The following is a 21903-nucleotide window of genomic DNA, read 5'->3' on the forward strand; positions in this document are numbered from 1 at the left end:
CCACTTATGAGTGAGTACATACGATGGTTGTCTTTCTGGGTCTGGGTTACCTCACTCAATATGATGTTTTCTAGATTTATCCATTTGCCCATAAATTCAAGATGTCATTATTTTTTTTCTGCTGTGTAGTACTTCATTGTGTAAATGTACCACATTTTCCTTATCCATTCTTTGGTATGGGGCATTTAGGCTGTTTCTAGGTTCTGGCTATGGCAAACAACTATGAACATAGTTGACCACATGTCCTTGTGGTATGATTGTGCATCCTTTGGTTATATACCCAATAGTGGTATTGCTGGGTATTGAAGAAGGTTGTTTTGACTTGCATTTCTTTGATGGCTAAGGAGGTTAAGCATTTCTTTAAGTGTCTTTCAGCCAAAAAATAACATCTTGATAATAGACTGCTGATTATAACCTAAGATGTTTGTGCTAGTTTATTATAGACCTAACTGACTGTAATGGTTTTGAGACGGAATGAGAATCCCAGGTCTAGCCCAGAAAAGAAGCACTGAGAATAAGCATTATAAATGGAGTGGGGATGTATACCAGCAGATAAAACTAGCAAAAGTATACACATGTACACACACACACACACACACACACACCTTACTGCACAATCAAAGGCTTTGTGGAATGCCCCTGGGGGCAAACAGAGGGAAAGCCTGCTGGTGGTACTTGGGTGGAAAGTGATTACAGGATCAGATTTTGGTGAGGCAAGTTATATCATGGATTAAGAGTTTCTCTCAACAAATAGCTGAACTACATCAAGCTTTAATGATTCCTAAGAAGAGAAGCGTATAGTAAAGACAGGGTTAGTATCCCCTGGCAGAGCATGAAAGCATATCACGACGAAAGTTGTTAATAACGCTGATAACCTACTACACTGAATAATCTCTCCCAAAGACGTCTACATTCTAACCACTAGAACCTGCACCATGATGCCTTTATTGTATATGGGGGTTTGCCGCTGTAAGTGAGGGTCCTACAGTAAGAAGGTTATCGTGTTGTAGACATACAGCCCCAATGTGATAATAAGGGTTCTTATAAGGATAAAGAAAGAGGCAGGAAGCTCAGACTTAGAGTAGAAGATTTAAGGACAAAAGCAGATACCAGAGTAAAGGCCCTGCTGAAAGGAGGCCATGAGCCAAGAAATGCACGCAGCTTCTAATAGCTAGAAAAAGGTGAATGACAGTCTTTCTCTGAAGGCTCCATGAGAAACACAGACCTGACAGGACCTTGGCTTCATCCCTGTGAGACTCATTTTGAACTTCTGACATTTATAATCATGGCATGATACATTTGGGTTGGGTTAGGTACAGCAGCTCTAGGAACCAAACACAAGTAGTAAGATTGTTATGTTTGCTTCCCATAGAGAAACTAAAGATGAGTACGGGGTGGACTGGGGTCTTATGAACACTTAGGTACTAGAGACACAACTTGGGGTATTTCAGTCAGTTGATTATGACCTTAGAGGCCTGTTCTTATAACTAAAAACTAAAACCAGCAGTGATGAAGTATGCCCAACCAACCTTTTGCTGTTCATTTACTGTTTCTTCTTCCTCCTTCTCCTTTACCCCCACTCCTCCTCCTTCTTAATCTTTTGAAATGGGGTCTCACATATACCCAAGACTGCCCTTGAACTCAGTATGTAGCTAAGGGTGACCTTGAATTTCTGACCCTGCTGACTCCAACTCTAGTGCTGGGATTGCAGGTGCATGCTCAGCTGTCAACATTTTTATGTGGGTGATGGTAATCTGCAGTCAGGTAAGCATGCTTGCACGATAGCACTGACAGAGCCATTTCCCTAATGCAGGCATGTGCTGTTTTGATGTCACTGTTAACTGGGAGGAAGAGGGCATCCCTGCTGGATTACAATAAGGAAAGGGGAAATCTCAGTCCTTACAAGACCACCTCTGTGCACTACTGAACTCAGTGGGTGCTGTGGCTCACCCTCTAATACTGTCACAGCTCAGGAGACTAGAAGAATCCCCTCCTTCACCAAGTTCATAATGAATTCTTTTAGTAGAAATGCATTGTATACTCATGAGACTAAATGCTGAAAGATCACTTGAAATCATGCATTTGAGACCAGCCAGCAATGTAGCAAAATATCATCATTTTAAGGAAGATGGCAGGGATAGAAAAAGAAAGTATGCCCACTAGTCCATACATGTACATACTTGCAGAGCCATGGATATAGAATCTGTAGGGGCAATTTATTCAGAGAGTTTCTTATATCAAAATTCAGTTTTTATGCTTTGTGCAATAATGAAGCAAACTTAAGACTACTTCAAATTTTTCTAACTAGCTTGACATTTAATAGAAATGCTCTCGGTTCCCTTAAGGTTGAGCTTAACCACATCCAAATAGGATTGTGCAAGGGAAATGCTCAAACAAATCATCAGAATGCTGTTTCCATCTGTTACAATCTCCAAACTATTAAAAGGCTGAGTGGAGGGATGATTGATCTGAGCCTTGAATTTCGTGGAGCAAATTACTGAAGAAAAGCTGCAAGGAAAAAAATTATTTCTCAAGGAGCATCACAGCAGGTTCCAAGTGGCTAATTCTGCAAGAGTCCACTTCACATGAAAACTTCTGGGGTTTGCGACAGGATTAGGAAACCCAGGTTGAAGCCCTCGACTTGTCATTAATGAGCTGTTCTTCAAACCTATGAACTTGAGAGACTTAGTCTGTGAAAGAGGACTTTTTATGGTAGGAGGCAGCTTCAGTAATCGTTAACAAGAACAAATACCTGAGATGCCTTTTTCTCCAGTTTTCATATGGAAATTGGTTTTTTAAATGGGAACGGGAGATTGCACAGTCACACACACACACACACACACACACACACACACACACACACACACGAGAATCCAAATTTGAATTCCAAGAATCCAGATAAAAAGTTAGGCACACACACACATGAGAATCCAAATTTGAATTCCAAGAATCCAGATAAAAAGTTAGGCATGGCTGTAGAAGTCTGTAACCCAAGCTCTAGGGGAAGTTGGAGACAGACGGATCCCTGGAGCTCATTGATCAGCCAGCCTACACAATCCATGACCTTCATGTTCAGTCTCCAAAAACATGGCAAAAGATAGAGGAAAATACCCACAGGCTCTCCCACGCATTCCTACCCATCCCCACACAAAAACAAGTTCACACGCACGAGTGCACGCATGCGTGTGCGCGCACACACACACACACACACACACACTAATGTGCTTGGATTAGTGAGAACTAGATGACAAGCTACATATGAGTATTCATCACAAACATAGCCCTCACTGTCACTGCTGACCCTAGACCTATCACTGACAGCAACTGTGTCCCCAACATCAAATACCGCCACTTCCTGTCATCCTCTGACACCCCAATCAAACTCCAAAGAATTCTCCTCTGCCAGCTAAGTGTTTTTCCAGTTTTCCTGGGAGTATTTTATTAATCTGAACCATATGAAATGGTCCATATTTGGCAGTTACAGCTGAATTTCACACAACCCAACAAAAATAAGAAATCAACAAATTTTAATTGAAATGGCAGCTATTGTTAGACTGATCTTGGATTTTATTATTTATTTAAAATGTGTCCTGTTTCCTATATTTAGAAATCTCTTCCAATTCTCCCCAAATGTTCCAGTGTCTTCGGGCCTCTTCTCTTTATTACTGTACACTGTGGATGGTCATAGTTTTAGGTATCTCCATGTAGATCCCCCTTGATTTCTGGTTCATTGTTCACTCAATGAACAGTCTATCTCGGTCTCTAGTACTATTCACCTAAATGATAACACTCTTTTTGTTACACATGACTGAAGTTTGTCTAATGTGTCTTTAGAACATAGATGAAGAATCTGTTAGAAGTGAAAATCTGACGTTGTCTGTTGCAAGGAGGCTACAAAACGTTGTCTGTTCCCGGTGGCTTAGCCCCAAAATAATCACACAGAAACTGTATTAATTAAATCATTTCTTGACCTATTAGCTCTAGCATTTTATTGGCTAGCTCTTACATATTAATTTAACCTATCTCCATTAATCTGTGCATCACCACGAGGTCGTGGCCTACCAACAAAGTTTCAGTGTGTCTGTCTTCTGTGGCAGCTCCAGGGCTTCTCTTTGACTCCCCCTCCTCCTCTTCCCAGCATTACATTTAGTTTTCCCCCACCTAGTTCTGTTCTCCTATAGCTCTGCAGTTCCTTTATTAACCAAATCAGTTATTCCCAAAGCAGTTCCTTTATTAACCAATGATATTAACAGTATACGGAGGGGACTCTCACATCAATTGTGAGCTATGTTCTGATGCCCCAGAGGCTTCAAGGGTCTTGAATTCAATGAAAAATTTTCAATTTGTGAGGATTAAAGGCCCTCAAAGAACATGAAGTTTTCCTACCACGCATGCTTCTTCTTCTCAGAGCTCTACTTTCTATAACTTCCATGGCACATCATGCTTTGACTGTTTTGACTCTTTAGTCATTTTTATGCAGCATTGTGTGCATGAATGCTTTTACTTCCTTGGGCATACATACAGGCGAATTTAGATTTTACTATATATATCGCTGCAAGTTGTTGACCACTGGATAACTGACATGTTGAAAGACTATTCCTAAATTCTCTAATGAGACTCGATGGTAGTGGAATCACATGACAGCTCAGTGCTTGTTGCAAAGCCTAAATACTTGAGTTTATCTCAGAACCTCACCTGGTGAAGGAAGAGAACCAAAGCTCAAAAGTTGTCCTTTGACCTTGACACATGTACAATTTCATGAGATAAATAAATGTAATTCAAGAAAAAGAAGAAGAAAGAAGGAACAGACTCTAATTGGCGCTGGATGGGTTCTGGAAGATCAGTTTGAGCCTGTTAAAGCACATGAGGCAAGAATGGAAATCTGGCAGTGCAGGCGGTGAGAGGTGAAAAGTTCTGCAAACATAGGAAGAGAAAGACCACTACTCTCTAGAGCTGATGAGAGAGAAAGTGAAGGGTCGCTGAGTGTGTCAAGATTCCTGTCCTGAAGAACCAGAATACAGAGGTGACATTTATGAAGAAGAAAACACAGAGGCAGGGAGAGGATGGAAGAGGAAAACCAGGGTGTGTAGTGGGCTGCTTCGTAGATATCCAAGAGAGACTTGTGGTACACAGTCCTCTCTGGGGTTTAGAGAGAGCTGTGAGCTGAAGATGGGAGATTTCTAAGTCTGTATGTAGGTGATATATAAAATAGAACCAACTCAGATTCTTTCCAAGTGAGGCTATAACCTCATTGTTAGCTTTTCAACTTTCCTTGGGTCCCATTGATTGATTGGTTTAAAGTAAATGCCCTTGCTGTGTAGAGAAATCACCTCACAGCATTACCCTGTCTGTTCAGAGTCACACACAATTTCATGGGAAGCAAAAACGCTCTGACCTCAATGTTCCTGTCTTGCCCAGTAGAGAAGGCATTTTGTTCTATCTACAAGTTTATTTTCTCCAGGTCAGCCTTGTTAAGCACTGAATCTGACTTTCACCTTCCCACTCTGGGACTCCATGTCCCACATTCATTGACTCATGGAGGGTAAGGACATTCTTCTAACTATACTAGTTTTCTACTGTGTCTCAAAGTGCCACAAACCTGAAACAGCAAAAGTTTACTTAGAGCTATCAGATTGTGGTCTACAGAGTTCAGCTCAGGAATTTAAGCGTTAGGAGGATGGTGCTACCCTCTAGATGATCCAAAGGAGAATTGCTTTGCTTGTCTTTTTCCATTTCTAGACATCTGCTGTATATTCCCTGGCCCTTGGGCTCCGTTCTCTGTCTACAAGTCAAATCTTTCTTTCTACGAAAAGCACCCTTGCAGAGCCCACCTGGATGATTCATACTAACTTTGTCAGTGAAGAATCAACTGCTGAATTCATCCTTTTTGTCAAATATCCTAACGTATCGAGTGATTCCAGGGATTGGGATATGAGAGCTGGGACAGGGGCATTATTCTGAGTACTAGTATTTTGAATCGACCTTCCTTAGCATGAAGCCTGAAATGTATCGCAGCACTAAAGAGACACAAATTAATTAATAAATGCACCTTCCAGTGTCTGCTCCTGGATGTTTTAATCTGCTAAATAGCATACTAGCCCTGCTCACTTTTTGAAGTGTTTAAAATTAGCATCTCTCTCAGGATTGGTAGATGGTCATAGAAAAACCTGAAAGTAAAGTAATATTCAATTCCTGGTCTGAGTATTGTTACCAGTATGTTATCATGTAGAAGAGCATCTTCTTAAGCTAGGATATGATAAAAAAAAAAAGTAAGTTCAGAAGTGTGGAGCACATTAGGAAGAAAGAACACATTAGGCCAGGCTGGATTCTTGCTACTGAGTTCTGCTTACCAGTGTTGAGAGACCCTCCACCTGGCTCTTTGTCATACTTTCAAGGTCAGCCCATCAAACCATGAGAATCAGACAGAAAATTCCTTAATCACTCTCTTCCTATAGTGCTTCCCTTTCTCCCTGTGATACACATTTTTACTACTGATTCTGTCTTTCCTGCTGCTTCATGAACTTCATCCCAGTAGCACTCCTTTGCCTTCTCACCACCATTGTAACTCAATGCTTGGCACACATTAACTGTGCAGCGGTTGGTAAATGAGTGTCCAGCTATTATTCAAGTTCATGTTGAGTGAGAGTCAAGCCTTCATGTGATCGGCATGATTCGCATGAATGCCCACATTCATGCTTAGACTCGGGAGATGCAGCCATCTTCGAGGTTCCCGGATGGTATCTCTGAATGCGCTCCTTTGACTCACTCTCCGTCTACAGGCTTGCAGATTATCTCAGACACATCGTTTGTCAGTGAACTGAAGCAAACTGTTCCTTCCCACGCAATGAAACAAGAACACTGCGCATCACCGCTGTGCTCCTGAAAATGTCACTGTGATAACTGACAAAGATGGAGCGGATAGAAAAGTTCCCTTTGGTGTACCTTGGGGTTGAGCCTTCACCAAAAAACAAAAAGGAGGTATGAGAACATGGTGTGAGCATGATTCACAAATTGTATTCATTTAGTTTTGATGTCGTCTTTTTTTAAAAAAAAAAACTCTAACTCCTTTGCATTTGTGAGTAATTGTGTGCAATTATTGTATGATTCATCCTAAAATCAATTCCAAGTACTTTATAATTTCAAAGCTAGGCTGTCTGTTTGTCATGAGCTGATTTTGTTGGGGATTTTTTTTTGCCACAGTATTGTTCATGGAAGCACAATAATTCCTAGGTGTTGCTGACAGGTCGATTTGAATTTTTTTAATTAAATTCTGCTCCAATATGGGAGTAAAAGCTTTGATTATGGAATATATATATATATGAAAAAATATATATAATATATAATATATTATATATATTTTATATTTTATATTTTATATTTTATTTCATATATATATATATATATGAAAAAAAAACAAGCAACCAATAGCTTTCTAATTGGACTTAAGGTCTTATTCACAGAAGCTAACTCATACCTGGGGCTGTAAACATAGCCAAAACCTCACAACCCCACTTCAAGCTGGAAGCTATAGGAGACTGAAAGCTGCTGATGGTACAGAGTCGGGATCCTTTTTTTTTTCTTTCAGTTTTAAGACCGCTGCTGTAGTTACCTGTGCTCCGTGAATGGCCCTACATCCATTTGCCTACTGGCAGCACTAACTTGAGTCAGTGGGCTATAAAGAAAAAAAAGAGAAAGATGTTAAGTTGGGAGGTGAAAGTTGAATGTTTAGGGGGGAATTTGAAGTGGAGAGAGGAGTAGCTAAAAGTACATTGTATGTATATTGAAATTCTCCAAGAAGAGAAAAATACAATTAAAGGTTTGAAAAGTATAGAGCACATTGGAAAGAAAGGCTGTGTTAGTGGAAATGGCTCTTTGCTAAGTCTGCCTGTTGGAGGAAAGCGCCCGAGGTTGCGTAGGACTGTGAGCGCTTGACTGTTGACTGTCGTCCTCCTTGTTAACTGCACAATGTGCTGAACGCACAGGAAGGACTGGCAAGGACAGGCTGAGCAGTGCTCCAGCGCCCCTGGGAATCCCGAGAGTCAGAGGAAAGCAAAGGGCCACCATCTGGGAGATGACAGCAGAAGCTAGGAATAGCCAAATGATCTTGGAGAATCCAGGAATGGTGTGGACCAATGCAGTCACTGGAAGCTAAAAGGGCAAAGAAATGGATTCTTCCCTAGAGCTTCCAAGAGGGGCCTGGCTACCCCCAGGGCGTCGCCCCACCAAACTATTTTTGAACTTTTAACCTGCGCAACTGAAACACTAATACATCTGTGGTGCTTTCAGGCATGATATTTGTGTAATTTGTTAGAGTAACCATAGGAAACTGATTCAGGGTTAGGGAGGTGACTTGGAGGGTAAAAGGGGGCTTACTGTGCAAGCCTGGGGATGTGAGTTAAAATCCCTACCACCCATATCAAGAGCCAGGTGTGCACCTGTAACCTCAACAGTGTTGGGGATGGGGACAGGAGACTCACTGGAGTTTGCCTGTTGCCAAACAAGCTCCAGGTTCAGTAAGATGTCCTGGGGTGGTTTGTGTGAGAGTGGTCTAGCAGGTTCATTATTTGAATCCTTGGTCTCCAGTCGGTAGAACTGTTTGTGAAGGATTGAGTGGATAGATGGATAGATAGATAGATAGATAGATAGATGGATGGATGGATGGATGGATGGATGGATGGATAGATAGATAGATAGATAGATAGATAGATAGATAGATAGATAGATAGATAGATAGATAGAAAATAGGTCATGCATATGTACACATACGTTTGGCTGAGGTGTAGTTCAGTGGTAGAATCTTATTTAACTTGTGCAAGGCTTGGTTTGAAACATAACACACACGGGGTGGGGCAGACAGGCAGACACTTATAATGTGGATGAGTAGGAGGAAATAGTTGGGAAAATAAAGGGGGGGGGGTAGCTAGACAGTACCAGCTGGAGTTATTGCAAATGTAAAGCATTTTTTAGGGCAGGTCTCAATGAGAAGCAGAAAGCTAAGCCAGCACTTGGAGGAGGCAAGAAAGCTGGTGTTGCAGGTAAGAAGAGAATTTTAGGCAGGGGGAACAGCCAGAGCAAAGACCTTGACTAGAAGTTGCCTCGTGTGTCTGAGGAACAGAACTGTGGCTGAAGCACCTGGGAGAGTGAAGGAGTGAGCAGGTGAGCCTCAGAGAGGGAGGGACCTTGGGGAGGAGGAAGAGGCTGTAGAAGCTACATTTCCTTCGCCTCCCGATGAGTAGAGGTGGCTTCCAATTCCTCCTCCATATCCCACATCATACTCTGCTTATCTCTCATTAAAAACATAAAGAAAGAAAGAAACTTTTTGTTTTGAAATCACTTGCAGCAATTTGAAGTTAATTTACACCCATATACCATGGTAGTTTGATTGCAAAGGGCCCCATAGGCTGATAAGGACAGGAACTTCTGGGAGGCGTGTCCTTGTTGGAGTAGGTGTGGCATTGTTGGAGGAAGTGTACCACTGACTTTGAGCTCTCAGATGCTCAAATCAGACCTAGTGCATCTCATTCTCTAACTGCTGCCTGTGGATCCAGATGCAAAACTCAGCTCTGTCCCTAGCACTGTGTCTGCCTGCAAGCCACCATGCTTCTCACTATGATTATAATGAACTAGATCTCTGTAACTGTAAGCCAGCCCCCAAATAAATGTTTTTCTCTATAAGAGTTGCCATAGTCATGATGTCTTTTCACAGTAATAGAAACCCTAACTAAGACAAAAGGTGGTTGTTTTTGAGTCAAGGGTAGAAGAAAGGGGTTATGGGAGCTCCAACCTTAATTAAGCAGAGCCACTCACTAAGACCAAGCATGTATCAGGGGTGTCCATGTATAGAAGGAACATTTTGTGAAGGTGAACCCTGGATTGCTTTGGAGACACCAAAATTTTGGAGGTATTTTTGTGCAGGTGACCCCAAAATGTTGGAGATGTCAGAGCTGTGTAATACCTGCCAAGGAGCACTACTAAAAAGAACTAAAACGAGCCTAAGAGAAAGAAGTGTGTTTCAGTGAACAAAGCTGAAAGGAGTTGGAGATCTGAAGAGCACTTTGACATCAGACATGGAGATGCAGAGTTTGGAGTTGGCCCAGCTGGTTTTCTGTCTTGCTGCAGGCAAGTATTTCCTTACTCTGTTCCCTTTCCTCCCTTTTGAAACAGTGATGCATATCCTATGCCATTATAAATTGGAAGCATCTGATCTACATTTCATGTTGATTTTTACAGGGGATTACAGTTAAGAGATTGTATAAATCATTATAGACTATGGGAGTTTTTGAAGTTGAACTAAATGCATTTTGCTTCGTGGTATAGCTACAAGCCTATGAGTGCCATGGAATGTAATGTGATAGTTTTTGGGGAAAATGATCACATAGGCTCATATGGACAGGCACTATTGGGAGTTGTGGCCTTGTTGGAGTAGGTGTGTACTGAAGGAAGTGTATCATTGGCCGCAAGCTTTGAGGTTTCAGATGCTCAATCCAGGCCTACTGTGGCATTCTCTCTTTCTGCACACTGCCAATCTGGATGTATAACTCTCAACTCTATCTCTGGCACCCATATCTACCTGCATGCCACCATAGTTCCCACCATGACAATAATGGACTAAACCTCTGAACTGTAAGCCAATCCCAATTAAATGTTTTCCTTTGCAAGAGCTACCTCGGTTATAGTATCTCTTTACAGAAATAGAAAACCTAAGAAATACACACATGCTATGATCTTAGTGCTGATAGATATTTAACTGTTCTAATGCAACCTTCTGAGAACAACTTTTCCTTTTCCTTTCTTTTTTTAGTCAGTGGAAAGATAACTTTATTGGTGTGATATTTTATTTTTTTATAGATTTTTATTGAGCTCTATATTTTTCTCTGCTCCCTGCCATGCCTCTCTCCACCTCCTTCAACCCTCCCACAAGGTCCCCATGCTCCCAATTTACTCAGGAGATCTTGTCTTTTTCTACTTCCCATATAGATCTATGTAAGTCTCTCTTAGTGTCCTCATTGTTGTCTAAGTTCTCTGGGTTACTTATATACCTGTTAGCCACTTCGAGATATTCTACTTTGAGATTCCTTTTTTTCCTCCCCAACTCTTTCTTTCTTCCTTTTTCTCTCTCAACTTGAAATAAAGGATTGTTTATCTCAAATTTACTTCCTTGGCAATTGGCACAAAGTCTGGCCCACAGAAAATATGCAGCAAATAAAAGTTTACTAAATCATCAACAGAAACTTGGCTCCTTTGTTTTTTGTCAGTGATGACCCAGCTAGCTCACTCACATTCTCAGGAGGAAATTAAAAGCATTTGCATCGAATTTTGTTCCTGCCCTCAGAACTTACTGAGTGTCCATCTGTTCCCATTGCTGCTGAGCTTTCTGAGTCAACCATGGCATTACCACGTCATGTGTAATTTGTGTACAGACATACTTAGTTAGAGAAAATACAAATGAAATGCAGTCCTTGGTTTAGACAGCTTGTTTTCCATAACACACTGTAGTAACAACAAATCCATAGCCAAACAAGAAGGTAGATGAGTTCTAAGTATCTATTTACTCTGTGTCTGACCTTGGAAAGGCTTTCATTTAATTATGTATTTAATTTAAATTGATTTATCCTATCTTTAATTATGTGTGTATCTGCCTGTTTGTAAATATAAGTATAAGAGCTTTCAGGAACAAGAAGAGGCATTAGATTTGTGGTACTTGAATTACAGGCTGTCGCTATCCCGTCCATGGGTTCTGGGAACCAGACTTGGGTTTTCCGTGATAGCAGTGCATACTTTTAGCCACCCAGACATCTCTCCAGCTTTTGGTTTAAACCTTAAAACCTCAAGTAATAATTCATGCGATAACAATTAAAGCACAGATGTAGAATTGTTGAGAAGGTATAATTTAATGATACAGTTAAAGCCTTAGTATAGTGTCTTTCCAGAATTTAGTAAATCCTCAGTAAATGTTAGCTACCACCATCAATTTCAATCTGTTAATGTTTTAAGTAGATATTTTCTTCCCACATAATTTCACCAGGACTCAGGTAGAGTTCCTTGAGGAGATTTGAGCTCCAGTAAAATGAATTGAGAATGCCTTGCTCCCATTTTGCCAATATAAGACAAAATGAAGTATAAATGTGTTGCGCACACCACATGCCAATGGATGGTCTCTAAATAAATCACAAACACGGTATGGAAAAGCATAAAGAACCGACAAATCTGCAATAAATCCATTTTTCAGAATTGCGGCAATAGACGTGTACCTGGAGAGAGGTATTAATTGTATAGGCTACTATTTGGTTGCAGCTTATGACTCGCTTCCTCCAAGACTCAAATCAAACTTTCTTTGACTTTCATGAAATCACTGTCTCTTTGCCATTGAAGTGGTGCTAAATGGAACATGATACTCCTTATGATCACTAATTATGATCTCTTTAACATGGCAATAGGCCCCAGAAAATAATTTCCAATTATTGTATGCTTTCTGTGAAGAAATTAATCTAAGGAAGCAATATCTTAACATTTCTGTGTTTAAACACACCTTTCATGTATTTTGCTAACTTCTAATATGTTTCAGCGTCTCTGTATGTACACAGAGGCATCTCCGGGAGGTACTGGGTCATGAGCACACAGGGATACTATTGAGGAACCCACAGGAATACTAACTATGGGTTCCCTGAAAAGACCATGCCAATAAGCCTTGAATAAAATAAAGACAAGTGTGTTGCCCATTGAAATAAGGGAGACTCTGAGCTTGGAGGCTTCTTAGTATCGACTTAGAAAGAAACAGGAGCCAAGCCATGGGTGGGACTTCAGAAGCCAGTTCAAAAGGAATCACTCATTGGCAAAGACAGGGAAATGAGGAGGCTTGACTGGGACTGAACATAGGTCATGGCAAATTGTTATTATGGATAGGATCAGGTAAAATTTGTAAGGGTATCTAGATTAATAGTTATTAGGTGTGCCTTGAAGACAGACATGTATATTAAGCAGGGACAATAAGCTTAGCTGATTAAGTTGCTTAGTTTTTTTCTACTTTTCAGAAAAACGTTATAAAGATATTTTTAATCACCTCATCTTTGGAAATAATTTTTTCAATTAGTAAAAAATATCAATGAATTATGATGAATAGCATAGCTGCCACTGGTTTCGGTTTCCATTGGAGTGAGACACACATGAGAATCCCAAATCTCAGGGCCTCACAGTCGCACCACTGTTATCTGTTACTTTAGAAAGTTTCCCTTAATTCATAATTTTCTTTGAGTTACGACTTGATGACCTGGGTACTTCATTCCTACTGGTTAGCTTTTATAGTGCTGGGAGGAACTTTATGCTACTGGAAGAGAAAGGCAATCATCAATCGTACCCAGCTGTGAGCCTCAAGAGCTACAATAATGACTTGTCTAATAAGGCATGCTAGTCTGTGCAATTGCAGCATGAAAGTCATGGGAGTAACCATACACTTTCTTTTTAGATTTTAGTCCTGCTCCATAAAATGAAACTCATACCCAGCACCCTCATCAGACCAAGAACCTATAGCTGGATGAGTCATGGGCCCCTTGGAGGAGAATCCACTACTAGTATTCTGCTAAAAGAACATAGCATTCAACTGACTCCTAATGGCTCATCATTGTACCCATTGATTAATATGTCTCTAAACCCTTATCAGAAAGCTTCTATTAGTAATAGATAATGATGAGCACAGAGACCCCCAACTGCCCAAGATGCAGAAAATAAGACAGTGGGATGACTTAGGTCAGAGCAGGCCTGAGACAGCGAACTCCACAGGAGCAAGTACGAGGGAGCAACTTCTGAGGGAGTAGGAAAGAACTAGAGACCTCTGTGTGTCCAGGTATGAGTTTGGGACCTCCGAGGAAGTAGGCCTGAGACAGGACCTCTGTGGGTCCCAGCATGAGTCTGGGACCTCCTGGGGTATAGCAAGGAAACAGAGACCTCTGCAGGTCTGGGATATGAATCTGGAAACACCAAGGGAGTAGGCTTGAGCCAGGACCTCTGCCAGAGCAGGTTCAAAGCAGCAACCTCAGCAGAAAGAGCCCCCAAGCAAGCAATCTCTGTGATTTGAGGCCAAAATGTCCCTGGTATTGTAGAGCAAACCACGAGAGTGACAAATGACTTCCAGGAACATGGAATGACCAATGGGATGGCTGAAACTGTGACCCTAATTGCACCATCTGAACTTTGGATCCACTGAAATCTGGAAGATTGATCACCAGAGTCACAGACAGCCCCAACTACACCTGTTAGAGGAAAATTCGAGTAGACAGAGTAAGAACACATGCAACACCACAAAAAGCAGCAGAAAACAAGTAAAAAGTAAGACTTAAACAGTAAGACTTAAACAACCAAATATAGATGAAGCAGCAGAAGAAAATGACCTAAAAAATAACTTCAAGAGATAGTTTGAGGCCCTTAAAGAGGAAATGAAAAATTTCCTCAAAGAAATGGAGGAAACGACTAACAAAAAATGAAAGACATCAACAAATCCCGTAAAGAAAACCAAGTAAAAGCAATCAAACATATGAAAGAAACTATTCAAGACTTGAAAAGTGAAATAGAGAAAATAAAAAAAAAAACAAACGTCAAGGGGATTATAGAAAGATATTATGAAAAAACGATCAAGAACTACAAATGCAAGCATAAACAGCAGAATACAAGAGATAGAAGAGAGAATCTCAAGTGCTGAAGATACAGTAGAGGAAATAGATTCATCAATAAAAGAAAACATTAAATCTAACAAAAGCTAACACAAAATATCCGGGAAATATGGGACACCATGAAAAGACCAAACCCAAGAATAAGAGATATAAAAGAAGGAGAAAAGGTTCAATCAAAAGCACAGAAAATATATTTAACAAAATCATAGAAGAAAAATTTCCCAATCTATAGAAAGACATGCATCTAAAGATATAAGAAGCTTATAGAACACCAAATAGACTTGATCAAAAAAAGTCTTCTTGCCACATAATAATCAAAACCCTAAATAAGCAGAATACATACAGAAAGAATATTAAGAGCTGCAAAGGAAAAAGGCCAAGTAACATATAAAGGCAGACATATCAGAATTACACCTGACTTCTCAATGGAAACAATGAAAGCCAGAAGGTCCCAGTCAAGCTTTATACAGATATTAAGAGACCAAGGATGCCAGCCCAGACTACTATACCCAGGAAAACTTTCAATCACCATAGAAGGAGAAAACAAGATATGCATGACAAGACCAGATTTAACTAATACCTAGCCACGAAGTGCTAGAAGGAAAACTCCCACCCAAGGAAGTTGGGTTCATCAATAAAAACACAGACAATTGATGACCTCATGGCAGCAAATCCCAAAGATGGGGAAAATACACAAATTAACATCACCAACTGTAAGGAGCCGCCAGGATATCGCCTTGGTGAGATAGTGCCAGCAGTCCTACAGCCTGGAGGTATACAAATCCTTTGATGTTGCCGCACAGGCCAGTGTGCTTGGAGCCTTGTTTTGCATTTCAGAGACTTGGTTTCCTGACCTGTCCTGTGGCCTTGGGCCCTAGCAGAATGGCATCAACCAATCTGCATTCGAGCCTCTCACCCTAGAAAAGCGGCTGTCTTTGGGTTTTTCGCTCTCTCTCTAAGCTCTCTCTAATCTTTCTCTCGTCCCTGCGCTCTCTCTTCCTCTCTCCCTTGCTCTCCCTTTCTCTGTCTTTTCTCTCTCTTCCCTTCCCCCAATTTTCCTCAACCGAGTGCTCTGAATAAAGACGTGATAGGGAAGGAATCTCGTTTTTGTGGCCGTTCATTCCTGCTGGTCAGGAAGCGTGCCGCAACCAACAACAAAAACTAAATTAACAGGAGATAGCAATCATTGATCATTAATATCCCTTAACATAAATGGACTCACCTCACCTATAAAAAAACACAGGCAAACAGATTAAATATAAAAACAGAATCCATCCTTCTTCTGCATACAATAAACACACCTCAACCTCAAAGACAGACATTGTCTCAGAGTAAAGGTTGGGAAAATATTTTTTTAATCAAATGGACCTAAGAAACAAGCTGGTGTAGTTATTCTAATATCTAACAAAATAGACTTCAAACTAAAATCAATCAAAAGAGACAAAGAAGGACATTTCATATTAGTCACAGAAAAATCCATCAAGAGGAAACCTCAATACTGAATATCTACGCCTTCAATACAAGGGCACTCTCATATGTAAAAGAAACATGTCTAAAGGTTTAATCATATATTAAACAGCACACACTAACAGTGAGAGACTTCAACACTGCACTCTTACCAGTGGACAGGTCTGTCGGACAAAAACTAATAGAGAATTAAAGGAACTAACAGATGTCATTACTCAAATAGATTTAACAGACATCTATAGCACATTCCATCCAAACATAAAAGAATATACCTTCTTCTCAGCACCACATGGAATCTTCTCAAAAATTTACCACATACTAGATAACAAAATAAACCTCAATAGATACAAAAAAAATGGAATAACCCCATGTATTTCATCAGATCATGGCTTAAAACTAGAATTCAATAGCAACACTAATTTCAGAAAGCCTACAAACGTATGGAAATTAAACAATGCTCACTTGAAGCATCAATGGGTAAGGGAGTCCCAGAAAAATTCTTCACAGACTTCAAAGAACAGTACTCAGCTTAATATGGAAAAGAAAAAGAAAGAAAGAAAGGAAGGAAGGAAGGAAGGAAGGAAGGAAGGAAGGAAGGAAGGAAGGAAGGGAAAGAAAGAAAGAAAGAAAGAAAGAAAGAAAGAAAGAAAGAAAGAAAGAAAGGAAATGAAAAAATAAACAAAAACAGGATAGCCAAAACAACCCTGTACAATTAAAGAACTTCTGGAGACATCACAATCTCTGACTTCAAACTCTACTACAGAACTACAGTACTGAAAACAGCCTGGTGTTGGCATAGAAACAGACAGCAGGACCAATGGAACTGAATTGAAGACCCAGATACTAATCCACACACCTATGAACACCTGATTTTTGACAAAGAAGCAAAAAATATAAAATGGAATAAAAGGCATATGGTGCTGGCATAACTGGATATCAACATGTAGAAAAATGAAAATAGACCCATATCTATCACCATGCACAAAACTCAAGTCCAAATGGATCAAAGACCTCAACATAAAGCTGGCCACACTGAACCTCATAGAAGAGAAAGTGGGAAGTACACGTGGACACATTAGCACAGGAGACTGCTTCCTAAATATAACCCCAGCAGTACAGACACTGAGAGAAACAATTAATAAATGGAACCTCCTGAAACTGAAAAGCAAAGGACATGGTCAACAAGACAAAACGACAGCCTACAGAATGGGAAAAGATCTTCATCAACCCCACATCAGACAGAGAACTCATCTCTAAAATATACAAAGAACTCAAGAAATTGATCATCAAAAGAACAAATAATCCAATTTAAAAAATGGAGTACAGACCTAAACAGAGAACTATTAACAGAGAAATCTAAAATGGCTGAAAGACCCTTACAGAAATGCTCATCATCCTTAGCCATCAGAGAAATGCAAATCAAAACAACTCTGAGATTCCATCTTACAACTGTAAAAATGGCCAAGATCATAAACACTGATGACAACTTATGCTGGAGAGGTTGTGAGGTAAAGGGAACACTCCTGCACTGCTGGTGGGAATGTAAGCTGGTACAGCTTCTTTGGATATCAGTATGGTGATTTCTCAGAAAATTGTGAAATAGTCTTTCTCAAGACCCAGCAATACTGCTTTTGGGTATATACCCAATGGATGCTCAAGCATACCACAAGGACATGTGCTCAACTATATTTATTATGTTCATAACAGTATTGTTTTCGTAGCCAGAACCAGTGGAAGGCCTCAAATCAAAGAACATTTGGGTGGCACAAATTTGTCATAATAAGCCTTTTTTTTTAAAGTACACAACATTGGGCCAGTAAGGAATGGGAGTATCTGGGAAGAACTAGAGGAGGAGGGATGAATAGACCTAAATATATATGAAATTATCAATGAGCTAATGAACACATTTTTAAAAAGGCATCAATGTCTCCAAAACACTTCTTTTTAAGTGTGATTTCTTAAGACAGGTGTGGTAGTGCAAAACTGTACCCTCAGCACATGGGAGGTAGAGGCAGAATGAGCAGGCGTTCACAGATTTTCTCAGACACCTACTTAGCCCTTTTGAAGGCAGCCTGGGCTACATCAGATAATTTTTCAAAAGTTAAAGTAAAACCAAAATAATAATAATAAATACAAAAACATAATTGTTCTTAAGAAGAACAAAGAACATTATTAAGAATGTGAAAAATAAACCCTGTTTTATAAAAACATCTTTCTGAAAAACTTTGAAGACAACAATTTAAAAGCAGTGTTTCTTAGGAAGAGGTTTGGGAACAGGCCGCCTGGCTGGAGTTCAGGCTGTTAACTCTACAGCATGGGCTGCCTCTCTTAAGAATGCTGTGTCCTAAGATGCAAGGTATGGCTTGGCAATGAAATAATGAAATATCCTCAAAGAAAAGTTAATATCTATCATCTATCTATTTATCTATCTATCTATTTACCTATCTATCTATTTATCTATCTATCTATCTATCTATCTATCTATCTATCTATCTATCTATCTATCTATCTATCCATCTATCTATCTATCTATCTATCCATCTATCTACCTATCTATCCATCCATCTATCTATCTATCTATCTATCTATCTATCTATCTATCTATTCATCTATCTATCTATCTATTCATCTATCTATTCATCTATCTATCTATCTATTTCAAGAAAAAAAATCAAAAAGCTTCTATGACTGTGTTTTTATTCTCAGAGGACTTTCTCTTTGCTTCATCCTGTTCTTACCTTGTAAAAACATCTCCCGTGACACTCAGCTCCACAGGCAATTGTGTGTGTCACTAAATGGGGCACTAAATGTTTTCATTGTAATGGATCTCAAAATTCAAGCTCCGTAGTGATGAAATGAATTAGACACGCACAATTTGCTTCTTTGTGAAACTCAAGTTTACTCACATTCTGACTTTTTGAGATTGTCACTCCTGTTTAGTTGTGAGGGGTTTGGTTTGGACTGGAGATCATGGCTCATATAGTATGTGGGAGAAAGCAACACCATCTGCTAGGACAGAAACCGTTAGAAATTCAGTATCTAAGACGACAAGTTCTAGCTCTGAGTAGCTGTTAAATTCATGACAATTTAATAAAAGTTAAAACATAGTTTTTATTAATACCAGTCTCATTCTAAATGCCAGGTAGCTCTGCATGGGTAGTTCATGGCTGCCAAAATGGCTCGTGCAGATGTTCAATATTTCCATGACATTTCTATTGGGCAGCACCCAATAGAGCCATTATAGTTTCTTGTTATTTCCTTATTGTTTTAGTTATAATAATACCTATTGACAAGAATCTTTTTTCTTTTTTTAAATTTTGTTTATTTATTAAAAATTTCCACCTTCTCTCCTCCTCCTATTTCCGTCCCCCTCCCCCTACTTCTCCTCCCCTGCCTCTCCAGTTCTAAGAGAAGTCAGAGTGCCCTGCCCTGTGGGAAGTCCAAGACCCTCTGTCCCTCCATCCAGGTCTAGGAAGGTGTGCATCCAAACAGACTAGGTCCCAAAAAGCCAGTACATGCAGTAGAATCAAAACCCAGAGCCATTATCATTGGCTTCTCAGTCAGCCTTCATTGTCAGCCACATTCAGAAAGTCCAGTCTGATCACATTCTCGTTCAGTCCCAGTCCAGCTGGCCTTGATGAGCTCCCATTAGATCAATCACACTGTCTCAGTGGGTGGATGCATCCCTTGCAGTCCTGACTTTCTTGATCATGTTCTCCCTCCTTCTGCTCTTCATCTGGACCTTGGGAGCTCAGTCCAGTGCTCCAATGTGGGTCTCTGCCTCTATCTCCATCCATCGCTGGATGAAGGTTCTACGGTGATATTCAAGATATTCATCAGTGTGACTATGGTATAAGGCCAGTTCAGGCACCCTCTCTTCTTCTGCCCAAGGACCTAGCTGGGGACATCTCCTTGGACACATGGGAACCCCTCTAGAGCCAAGTCTCTTGTATTGACAAGAATCTTACCTGCCCATTTAAACATTCCCATCTCTTCCATCTGATGCTCTCCATAGTGTGTCGCCCAAAGTGAAGTAGAAAGGGATGCTCAACAACCTCACCCATGTGTGGGTTATTTGGAAGGAAGAAATGCAGGACATCAGAAAGGACTGTGCATCCCCCCAAAGCTAAAATGCTTTGGATTTTTTCAAAAAGACCATACCCCAGGAAAAGAATTTGGATGAAAATAATTTTGAAACCTATCCAAGAAGCATAGTAGGAAAGTAATGTGGAAAATTAATAAAGAGAATATTAATAAGTTGTTTGTTACTATTTGGAACTAATGTCCAAGCCTTCAGTCTTCTCAGAGAATGTGACAAAGCTATAAACATTCTTTCTAACTAATGAGGAAGCATGGACACTTATCTACCAACTCCTAATCCTTACTGATGAATTTCTTGCTGGGTTGTTAAATGTTTAACCCTATTAACTTTCCTAGCATATTTTTGAGCTACCTTTGGGTAAGTATCCAATCAAAAGTTAGAGGAATGATGGGCATCTGTCTAAAGGAAATCTTGCCTCACAGTTCCCAGAAACCAAAAATGAGCCTGAAAAGATGAATTTTCCCAGGGATTCCCCAGCTGTGTGGAGGGAGCACTTCAAACACAGTTGATGAGATGCTGAGTTTCTGTTGGCTTTGAGTCATTCAAGTGAAAACATCATATGATATCCAATGTCTTCCAATACACAACACTGGACATCAGAAAAGTGGTCCACACCAAAGACCTCAAATTCTCCATACATATGGCACAGCCAAGACCCTACACATGGATAGTATTCTCTAAGGATAACACACTCAGTGAATGAAGAGGAGTAAGTTCAGGTTTCAATTTAAGGAACTGCCAAGTCAATGTCTAGGTAAAAAGAAGTAAACCTGTATCTTAGTAGATTCCTGGTGTAACAAATACCACAAATTAAATAACTTACAAATAATTGAAAAAAATTCCTAAAAGTTCTTAATATTAAAAGTCTAAGCTTAAGATGATGGCAGGCTCATTGTCCAGTATGGGTTCAGGTTTTGCTTCCAAGATGGTGTATTGCCCTGTGTCCTGATTGGCCAGGCAGTTTCCCAAAGTCTCTTTGATGAGAGGACCAATTCTGTTCATGAATAAACCCATGGTAACCTTCTCACTTTCCCCGAACCATCATCTCTTAAAATATCAATAAGATTTATGTCACAATATACAAATCTTGATGGGATGCAACCATTTCAGCCATCACAGCCTAAGAAGCAGGGAGAGGTAGAGAAGGAGCTGATGGAGAGGAAGACATGCAAACAGGGCACATGTTGGAGAAGAAGAGTTTTTGATTTCTGCACAGATTTAATCAAGACAAAGGAAGAGTAAGGTGGCCTAATCCCCCATACAACTATGAATATGGAACTTAGAGGTAGTATAAACATTTTTAACTGCACTCTTAAAGGAGAAATCGAGTTCTGTGTAGTTTTCTTTATTCAGAGACTAAAATGTAGCACATAAATGTGAGTTGAAATCAGTCTTGGAATACTTGTTACATTTATACAAATTGGGAGTTGACACTGATTATAGAACATTGAGTTCTCTTTAAGGAGATCTAATAAGTGGGAGCATCAAGTAGTTTATCAGGTCTCTGCACAGCGTTCTCTGAATATCTTTTCATAAACATGCGCAATACAATAATACAAAATAAACTGCTCTTTAGAAAATTTGATTAAAAACACAATGGAAGGAGGTAACAATCATGGCAGGGAAAATGGTTATGTAAGATTTTCAAGTGTTTACAATAAAAAAACAAAT

Source organism: Myodes glareolus, chromosome 15, assembly GCF_982192425.1.
Source record: "Myodes glareolus chromosome 15, mMyoGla1.1, whole genome shotgun sequence".
NCBI lineage: Eukaryota > Metazoa > Chordata > Mammalia > Rodentia > Cricetidae > Myodes > Myodes glareolus.